This window comes from Pteropus alecto, unplaced genomic scaffold, assembly GCF_000325575.1.
Source record: "Pteropus alecto unplaced genomic scaffold, ASM32557v1 scaffold21, whole genome shotgun sequence".
Taxonomy (NCBI): domain Eukaryota; kingdom Metazoa; phylum Chordata; class Mammalia; order Chiroptera; family Pteropodidae; genus Pteropus; species Pteropus alecto.
The window spans coordinates 30659603-30669676 of NW_006436282.1; positions in this window are offsets into that span (position 1 = coordinate 30659603).

Sequence of the window (10074 nt, forward strand, 5' to 3'; positions counted from 1 at the left end):
CGGTCCGAAGCTTTCTCACGACGCCTTTTCACGGATCACGGCTGCATGTGGCAGCTGTCTTTACTCAAGTATGCATTGTCCTTTACATAACGATTATCAAAATGATTACAACTTAGCTTGACATTTAAAAAAATAATCTCAGGACAGGAAGGTGACCGCGGACCTCGGTTTGTGCCAGTGCCAGCCTTGCCCCGGCGTACTCACCGATAACGCCCGCCCGACTCACCAGACTGCCCCGTGTCACTGTAAACGTCAGGGTCACTCAGCCTGGACGCTCAGTCTGCCCGAGCAACGTCAGGGTCCGCTCTGTCCTGGAGGCTGGTCACCGGGGCTGTGCGGCAGTCACCGGGGGCTGCTTTTTTCCTTCCGCGAAACACATTGTCAGTGTGTCATTCTACAATTAATGTTCTCACATCCAGATTCTTACCGCATACGACACAGATATCTGGCTTCGCTATCGTGCATGAACTTATACAAGAACGAAGATATATTTAAAGTTCTTGGGGGAAGACGATTTCGTTTCTAGGTTAGTCATCCCTTTAACCCAACTCCATGTGGTTACAGAATGGGGGTTCAACAGACTGAGAAGGTCAGATGTTACATTTTTTTGATTAAGATATCATTGACATACAATAATAACTGTATCAGTTTTAGGTGTACAATGTGGCGATTTCATATATGAATATATTGCAGAATGGTTTCCAGAATCAGTTTAGTTAACATTCATCCTCATATAGTTACAACAGTTTTTTGGGGGGAGAGTTTCATATGAATTTTAGAATTGTTTGTTCTATTTCTGTCAAAAATGCCATTGGAATTTTGTTACGGATTGCCTTGAACCTGGATGTGGCTTTGAGAAGGGCAGAGATTGTAACAGTATTAATTCTTCCAATCTGTGGACACAGATAAGACAGCTTTCCATTTACTTGTGTCCTCCTCCTGGGGGGCTTTGGCTACAGATGTGCCCCAGCTTCTCCTCGTGGGGTTCTGATCCAGCCTGGGGTGGGACTCAGCCAGGGAGGTTGGAAGGAGCCCTCAGCAGCTCCAATGTCCAGTCTTGGCTAAAGATTATTCGTTCATTCACCCAGTCAGTCTCATGAACTGTATGAATAAAGATATTGTTCCAGCTCTCAAGGGGGCCAATCTAGGAGTTGCATTTAGTCTGAAAGGACCGTACACGTAGGGTGCGATTGTTCTCTGTTACAATTTCCGCGTCAGAGGCCTTTCTGTATACGTTTTAATGTACTTCATGTGGTTTAAGCAAACTGCTTTGGAAAAAGACGGGCCCAGTTTGCAAGCGAGCATTCCTGCCATACTGACACCTGGCTGTGAGGGTCGCACCACCTGGAAACGGTCAGGAGCAAAAGCTGCTCTGGAAAACACTGTGGGAAATTTATCTCACGGTTTCCCTGCACAGTTGGTTGAATGAAAAAATAAATGGATCAAAAAAGAGATGAAGTCTTTACCTTGTATACAATAATGCTCTGGTTAAAAAAAAAAAAAAAAGACAAGAACAAAGTCAAGCCAAACTTAATGTTTTATTTGCCCTCATTTAATCAAACATCTTCCATGAACGTCTTAGGACCCACTCTGAATTAAAATCATATACGTGTGATCGTTTCTGTCTAAGTTTTTGTCATATTTCTCTTTACATTTTGGGTGTTTAAGAATGAAATCCAGTTTTATTGGCAGAGGACCATTTTGAAATGTATTCATTTAATTAGCTAGGATTTTTTTTTTAAAAACCTAAAGTTAATTAAAATCTGTCCATGTGCTGTTGGCATCTTGGGTGTGGGTAATTTGTCCCTGACCTGACAGAGCACACAATGTACAAGCAAGGACAGATCTCTAAACAAGTAATTATGAGCAAAGCTGTCACAGAGATGTGTATAAAGTACCCAGGGAACACCCAGAAAAGAAGGGGCAATTAGTCCTGGCAGGGCGGGGCTAAGATAAGCCAGGTTTATTTTTATGAAAGGCCTTCTCAGAAAATGGTTCTGCTGAAGCAGGTCTTAAATGACTCCTTCCAGGCGCCTGGAGAAGCTGGGCAGAGGAGCCGTAAATATCACGCCAGGATTAGCTCGCGTAAATAGACACCAGGAGGCTTCTCCACGGGGATTGTTCCCCCTGATGATCGAAGAGGAGAGGACGGAGGCTGGAAAGGTGCACAGCTCTGCGAGGCTGTGGGCATCGGACGCCTTTCAGAAAAGTTAAGGAGAGGGTTGAGGAGATGAGGCGGTCCAGCCGGTCCTCCGGCTTGGCAGGCAGCTCTGGGACGCGTCATCTGTGCAGACCTGCGGAAAGGCAGCGGCACTTGCGGTTAAGGAAGAATGAGATTTGATGGCCCCTGGGCGTGTGTCGTCACTGCCTGGTCATCAGGATGTCATGTTTGCTTTCCCGGGCGGGTCCCGACCCCGCACAGATGTTCCCGTGGGTGAAGGCGGGACGGAACAGGCCGGCGTCCGTGACTGCATGAATGGCCGCGCTCACGGGGTCATTTCTTTGGTTCCATTTAATTTGGGCAGCATTTTTATTAAAAAGAAACAATTTTGATAACAAACGAGTGATACAGGTGCAGCTTCTAATTCTACGTACACCGAGCACGGACTGCATGCCAGGAGATACGGAAGTGTGCGGACTCACCTGGATCCGTAAGGTCAAACAAGGAATAAGACATCACATCGTTATTTAGACAAAGCGAGGACTAAGGAACGGAAGCAAACTGGCAGGGGCGTGGCCAGCGCCCGTGATGCCGCGTGCGACAGCCAGCGCTGTGGCCGGCAGGTCCCGTTGCTTCTCGGTGACAAATCGCCGCTCTCATGCTGTCCTCGTTGGTGTTTGGACGTTAGGATTCTTTTTAGGAATTTATTCTTTTTCCTCGGTGCTATCGAGGAGGTGAGCTGACTTTTGTAGCTACCGATTGAGGTACATTTGTGTACGACAGCTGAAGCAAGTGGTCTGATGACTTTTGGTAGAAGTTTATGCCCTGAAACCATCAGCACGGTCGAGATCCAGGACTTTCGTTTCACGGCCAGAAGCTTCTTTGGGCCCCTTCGCTCCCCGTCTCTCCCTCCGTCTGTACCTGGGCGGCCATCGACCTGCTCCCTGCCACTATTTTAGTTTCCGTGTTCTAGAACCTACTGAAAGTGGCATCGTGTAGTACATACTCTTTTTGCCTTCGCTCAGCAGCATGATTTTGATCTTTCTATTGCGTGTTCCTATGGTCTACTCCTCCCCCTGACAAGAGTCTTCCATTTATTGATTTCCCTTTAGCAGTTTGCTTGTCCGTTCTCCAGGGCGTGTGGGTCATTTCCAGGCTTTGCCCATTACAGATGAATCTCCCGTGAACATGCGCGTTGGTCGTGGCGTGGACACGGACCCCCTTTCTCCTGGGGGAACACCTAAGGGCGGAACAGCAGGGCCACGTGGTGCTGCATTTAACGTCGAAGAAGCCGCCTGCTCTGCAAGCCTGTACTTCAGACATCCCACCAGCAGTGGGTAGAATTACAGTTGCTCCGTCAGTCTTTAATTTTCACCATTCTAGTGTGTGCAGTTGATTGAAGTTTGAATATAAATTTTTGTTTTTGCTTTTGTTTTATTGTTTGTCTTACTGGGACATCTAATGTGTTTAGTGGCTCATTTCTTCTATTTGGTAATTATCTGAACTCGAGGGGGGTGGGATCACACAACCCAGGTAGAGAGGCTCACTGAGGGGTGCCTTGTTCCTGCGAGTGAGGGTGCGCCCGGGCCCGGGCCCCTGTGGGGTCGCTGTGGGGTCCTGGTCCTCTTTGCTCTGGGCCTGCATGGGGTGAAAATGGCTGGCCTTGAGCAAGCCACAGGACACTGGGAAGTTGGTCAGATTATACCTCCCTAGATTCTGATTCAGCATTTTATTTTTTACCTTATCATCATTTATTTTTAAATAGTACTTATCTTAAAAAATAGAAAAAAGATAATTTTGGAATTGATCACTTTTAAAGCGGTTTCCCTATATTCAGTAACGGACTCTTTTTCTTTCTAGAAAAATGTGATGGAAAATTTCAAATGACACAAAAATAGGGAGCATAGTGCAGGGGCTGCCATGTGTCCATTATGGAGCCTTCACATTTTTAACATTTTTATTTTTTTTTGGCTTGATTATTTTATGGGAAAATCCCACACGCCATCCTTCCATTTGCAAATCCTCCCGTGTGCCCCAGTGACTGACAAGGCCTGCCTCTGAAGCCATCATCTCACGGTCCTGCCCGACAAAACTGATAGTTCCATAATAGCACTGACTTCCCTGTCCACACTTAAACTTCCCAGACTGTCGTCACAGTAACTGTGCATTCGCAGAAGCGATTCTTAGCTGGAAGTACGTTGGGACAGCCGATCAGAGTGTGGCCTCAGTTCCTCTCCTTCTACCCAGTCTCCCGTTGGTTCCTGCCACTGCGAAGTGTCTCCTTCCTCCCTTCCTGTCACTCCAGCTCCCGGAGCTGTGGCGTTGTGGCGTCTCGGGTTTCATGTAATCCCTCTGGGAAGGAGCCTCTGCTGGGCCAGCCTGGCCCGCTGCTGTGCCTGTCACTTCAGGACCCAAGCTCCCCAACCATTAACCATCAAAGTATGATTAGATGTGCCCGTGGCACTTGGTCCTGCTGGCAACTGATAGCACATAACTGGTACAGCAGGCAAGGTGACTGGCCTGTCCTGTGGTGTCCCACGATAGTGTGTACACATGGTTGTTTGCTCACGGACGCATTTGGCCCTTACACAAGGACTGCCTCTCTAACTCGACGCGACTCGCGAACGTGACCAGCTGAGTCAGCGCTGCTCGTGTGGACGCTTCGTCTCGCACTTCCTGGGGCAGCTCTGCTCGTCCTCCTGCACTGCCCGCACTGTGTCCCTCCGTGCGTCCCACCTGTTTCCCAAGGCCTTGGCGTCGGGCCTGGACACAGGACAGCTACTAAAACTAAAGACAGAAAACTGGGCCAGGGAAGGCCAGAGGGAGGGGAGAGGCTATCGCGGAGGCGGTCTACGTGCCGCGACGGGCACCGGCCCGTCCTTGTGTTTCTGACAATTTGGGCAGAGAGGGAACCGCTGACTTCCCTGGTTCTCATCGCTGAAAGTAGGACGAGGTCCGAGTCCTCAGAGGAGGCCTTGTTTTTCCTGGCATTAGGAAGTAATTAACCACTCGCACGGGTTTGTTCTGGTCATTGCTGCCCACTGAGATTCTGTGGCTTGCTGGAAATGTTCACTTCCGTCGACCCCCAGGAAGAAGATGCACACCAGGAAGGGCTCCTGGTGGCTGATGGCGCTCAAATGTAAAATCAGAGCCCAGCATCCATTTCTGTACAGGGGCCTGTCGGCAGGTCACACTGCACGGAGGAGCGTGGAACTGCCCACCTGCACTGTGTTCCTGTGGGCGGAGCCAGCCCTTATGAAGGACTTCCTGCAATTGTATCTCAACCCATAGGACTGAGGCTTTCCCCATCCAATCAGAGCTGCACAGCCGTGTCCTCATTAACATCGCCAATCAGAGAGACTCTGTTCTGACCAATCAAGATAGTGCTTTTTAGATCACTCAAACTGTGAGGAGTCCTCATTTGCATGAGACTGGACCAATCAGGGACCAGGGGCGGAGACTTCTCAGAGCCTTAGAGAGCGTCCTTTCCCCCAAGAAGGGAGGCCGTGTTTCTCTGTGGGAGCCACAACGTCAACCGTGTCCGCCTGGTGTGGAGTGGAGCAGAGAGCCAGGTCCTAGCCCTGCTGTTTCGTACTTGAGCTGTAGCGCTATGGAGCTGTTCCACAGCTGGTGCTGGATTACACGTGAGCTCCCTGCACTGAATAAAGTTTCCGTCTTCACCACAGCCCAAACTGGGGATTTTTGTTCGTGGTTGAATTGGTGCCAATAATCATCAGTTGACACTTTTTTTTTTAGGCGAGGCAACCCTTGGTCGACCTCACAGATTGCAAGGACCTTGTCAGCTTATAATCCCTTATTTGTTATTTTTTACGCCTACAGCACCTGGTCTTCCTAGATGGTCTCCCATCCAAGTACTAACGAGGCCCGACCCTGCGTGGCTTCTGAGATCAGGCGGGATCGGGGATCGGGCTTGTTCAGGGTGGCGTGGCCATAGACCAGTTGACACTTTAATTCGATAAAAGTTAGCGCACCTACTATGTGTGGAGTGTGGAAAAGTAGAAGGAGCTGGGCACGGAGCCAGAGGGCTGTTTGGGGTAGCACTGGAAGGTGGGAGCCTAGTCTGTGCCTGGGAGGGCACCAGGTAGGGGATGCGTGACCAGTTCTTCTGCATGCAGGGAGGGCAGGAGCAAGGCACAGGTATGCAGAGCCCAGTGTGTCCTGGGATGACAGGAGAGCCGGTTCTCCGGGAAGGGAGGCCAAGGGAGAGGACACGTGGCCGGATCGGCTTGAGCAGCCCCTCCTGCCACAGGTGGAGGAAGACGGCCGAGCGCCCACCAGCTCTTTGGGAAGCGGGAGGGCAGGGCTGGGGTGGGAGACAGGAACCAGGAGGCCGCCTCAGGGCCCAGGGAGACGCAGAGGCCCGAGCTCCTGGGATCAGGCTGTCAGCCGGGATGGAAAGGAGGAATTTCAGACACGTGTCCGAGGTAAACTGACGGATGGTGACCAACTGCACATGTAGAACAAGGAGAAAAAAGGTGACTTTAGGCTTCGAGGTGGTCTGACTTGGTCAACAATGCAGACAAGAGCAGTTAACACTTAAGGGCACTTTGCAAATCCTTTTGGCCAGTGTTGAGACTCCATAACCACAGAGTCTCACGAGGCAGGACAGGTCCACTTAGCATCATGTTATCTGTGGCTCGGCGAGAGTCAGTCACGCAGCTGGAGGTGGCAGAAGTCGGCCGCAGGCTCAGTGCCTGACAGTGTGCCCTTGGGCGGCTGGCGAAGCAAGATCTGGAATCCAGAGCCGTCTGGGCTAAGGAGCAGAATAACAGCTCTCGCTCTGGATGAGGGTTTAGTGGAGGGGCCGCAGAGGGCAGCGGCTGGCATGGGCGGACTTGGGGCATTGTGCCCGGCTTGGAGGCCAGACTTCCCAGCTTGGGAATCTGCAAAGACAGAGTAGGCGCCAACTCCGATAAAGGGCCTGCCAATGCCACAGCCGGAAGCGCATCTCCCCTGTGCTGGCCTCACTCACGTTTGTAGCCCAGCTATCTGAGAGGCCCCGCTGCCCTGGCCTGGGTGGGCTAAGAACCTTCCCAGATGCGCAGATTGTCTGATAAGATACCAGAGGCCTGCTTACGGGTGAGGTTTAGATAAACAAGGGATCCACTTCAGGGTTATCTGAAGTTCCCATGTCTCTGGGCACCCTGAATAATAATAATAATAATAATAATAATTATTATTATTATTGTTATTTTATTTTACTTTTTTGTTATCCTACCAGGGTCAGGGAACCAAGGTTACGATCTGCGAAACCATCCAGCTATTTTTCCATTGTAACGCGGCGATGGAGAGTGAGCATGTACCCGGGCAAGTGCGTGACGATAGGGTGGACGAGGGCACGGACACGCCAGCTGGCCTGGAAGGCTCATGCGGCAAGGGGCCGAGACGCAGGGCAGCTGGCGGCCACACGGTGCAGGAGGGGGCGGAGCAGGGCGGGGACCTGTCACGAGGAGGGGACCTGTGTGGTGTGGGTAGCAAGGTGGGTGTAGGAGAGCTGGCAGAGAGATGGGGGTTTCTGACTGTCCCAAAGGTGTCCGGTAGCACAGGGGAGAAACGGAGGGTAGAGTAGCCGGCAGGACAACCAAACGGTGGACTCGTTCATCGTTTGGGACAGAATGATGAGTTAATAAGAAAATCGGCATTCGTGACCCGGTTGGTTGCCGTGCAGTGCACAGTGCAGGGTGGTGGCCTGTGAACGCCCTGTGGTCCCTGCACGCTGGGGGCGGCGATGCTGGTACTGGGGGGCGGCTGCACATACAGATGGAGCTTCCCTCGCTGGCCCGCTGCTCACCTCCTGCTGTGCGGCCCGGTTCCTTACAGCCCACAGACCAGTACCAGTCCACGGCCCAGAGGGTGGGGGCTCCTGGTATACAGGGTGGGTCCTTGCTGCCTTTTTAAGAATAATGTAAAATAGTCATTAAAGGTCGAAACTTATTGTTTTCGTCCGGGACGGCGTAGAGACATGATGGGGTGAGCAGGAGCAGACAGGCTGCAGCGTCGCTCACGGCTCCCCGTCCCCGACTCCCCGCCCCCAGCCTCAGATCACCAGACGTTAGAGTCTCATAGGAGCGCCGGTCCCTGGTGCCACAAAGGTTGGGGACCGCTGGCTTAGACCATCTATACCAAATCATTGTATTAAACCATTGTATTACATAAATCATTTACACAGCGAGAGGTCAGCGGTCGCCAGGGCCTTGGGGGCTGGGAGAGCTGGCCGGGCGGCGTGCAGGGGCGTTGGGGGCAGTGAAAACGGTCTGCGTGGTGCTCACCGTGCTGGTGACCCCCGTGGCGCATTTGTCCAAACCCTTAGAGCACACGACACCGAGGGTGAGACTTAAGGCCGGGTGCGATTTCCGGGCGATGATGATGTTAATGGGTGTTTGTTGGTTGTGACAAGTGCACCCTCTTCTGTGGGGTGTGGAATGTGGGGGGCTGTGCATGGGTGCCAGGAGGGGGGATGGGGAAAATCTCGGTGCCTTCCGCTGAATTCTGCTGTGAACCTGAAACTGCTCTAAAAAATAGTCGATTTGAAAAAAGACATGTGCCAAAACATCTCCTATTAAAATAATTGTAGGTCCTGGTAAATATAGTTGAAAATTTCAGGTGGTTTATTTAAAAGCAGAGAAAAAAATAAATAATCAGAGAAAGCATAACGCGGTTTTGGAAGCACACGCAGTGAATGCCATGCCCTTCATTTCCCTTCTTTTGTGGGCAGGGCGTGAGCAAGTTTCTTCCGTACATTTCCTGAGCTATGCCCTTTATTAGAAGGACCTGGGTTTTCGTAGATAATTTTAAAGACATTAAAAAGTGCACAAAACCTTTCACGTAAATCTGTTGGTGGCCTCTCGGTAAATCCCTGGGCTTTTAACAAGCCAGGCGCCACGATTAGCCTCTCGGGGCTGTGCTGGTACACGGGGTGGGGCCTGCTGCTAATTTGAGAGTGACAACAGCTGTCCAGGTCCTGCAGAGCCACAAGTGTCTGGAGGAGAGCTGGTCCCCGCGGGCCGCAGCGTGGGCGGGCTGCAGAGCCAGCGGGCCCGGGCTCTCACTGCCGGTCAGCTGCAGCTCGCAGTCACCCAGAAAAACAGATATCTGCCCGTCGAGGGAGGGTTTCCCTCTGTTCTCCCGATTATAACTGTCGTTTTGGTATTTTTATTGCTGCTTTTGGAAGAATGACCCAGGGAAGCGGCTGATGTGTAACTCACCGGCTTCGGTGTCTGGAATCACAGACCTGTCTAAATATAGCGCCGTTGTCTCTGGTGAGGCTGGCCGGCGGGGACAGGAGTGGCCATAAATGGGAGTGCTGCTGGTCGCTGCCTTCGGCCAGGCCTGCCTCAGGCCCAGTTCTCATTCAGCTAATCTCCGGATCAAATTCACCCCGTTCGGTGCGCGTACGGGAGTTTCTGTGAATGCGGAGCTTCTAAATTTATGTAGCATTCGATACGGGTATTTATGTTCTTGTATTTGCCGTGCTGGCACTCAAAGTCGGCCTAGGTGTTTTCAGTACAGAGATAAGATTGTCCTTGAGGGTCCCCAGGGACTACGCGTCTCATTTCAAGTGTCTCTGTTGCTTCTCGTGTAGGCACAGAGAGATCAGCAAATGGTGAGAAGCGCTCCGTGCTGTCCCGTTGACAAGTGAGTCCTCTCTCTCGTTCCGCGAATCATTAGAGGCGGCTGCGGCGCAGGGCTAGATTTCGAGAACCTGGGCAAAAGGGAGGTGATCGGTCTGCCCATCCGCGAGTGATTAGAGATGGCGCCCTCGGCGTCAGCCCTCTGCTCGCGCTCACAGGGAGCGTCGCCCCGAGTTCTCACGGCAGCTGTGGCGAGCGGTAGTGCAGAACAGCAGGGCAGCAAGAGTTATCTCCCAAGTCTGTCCGTCCATCCGTCCGTCC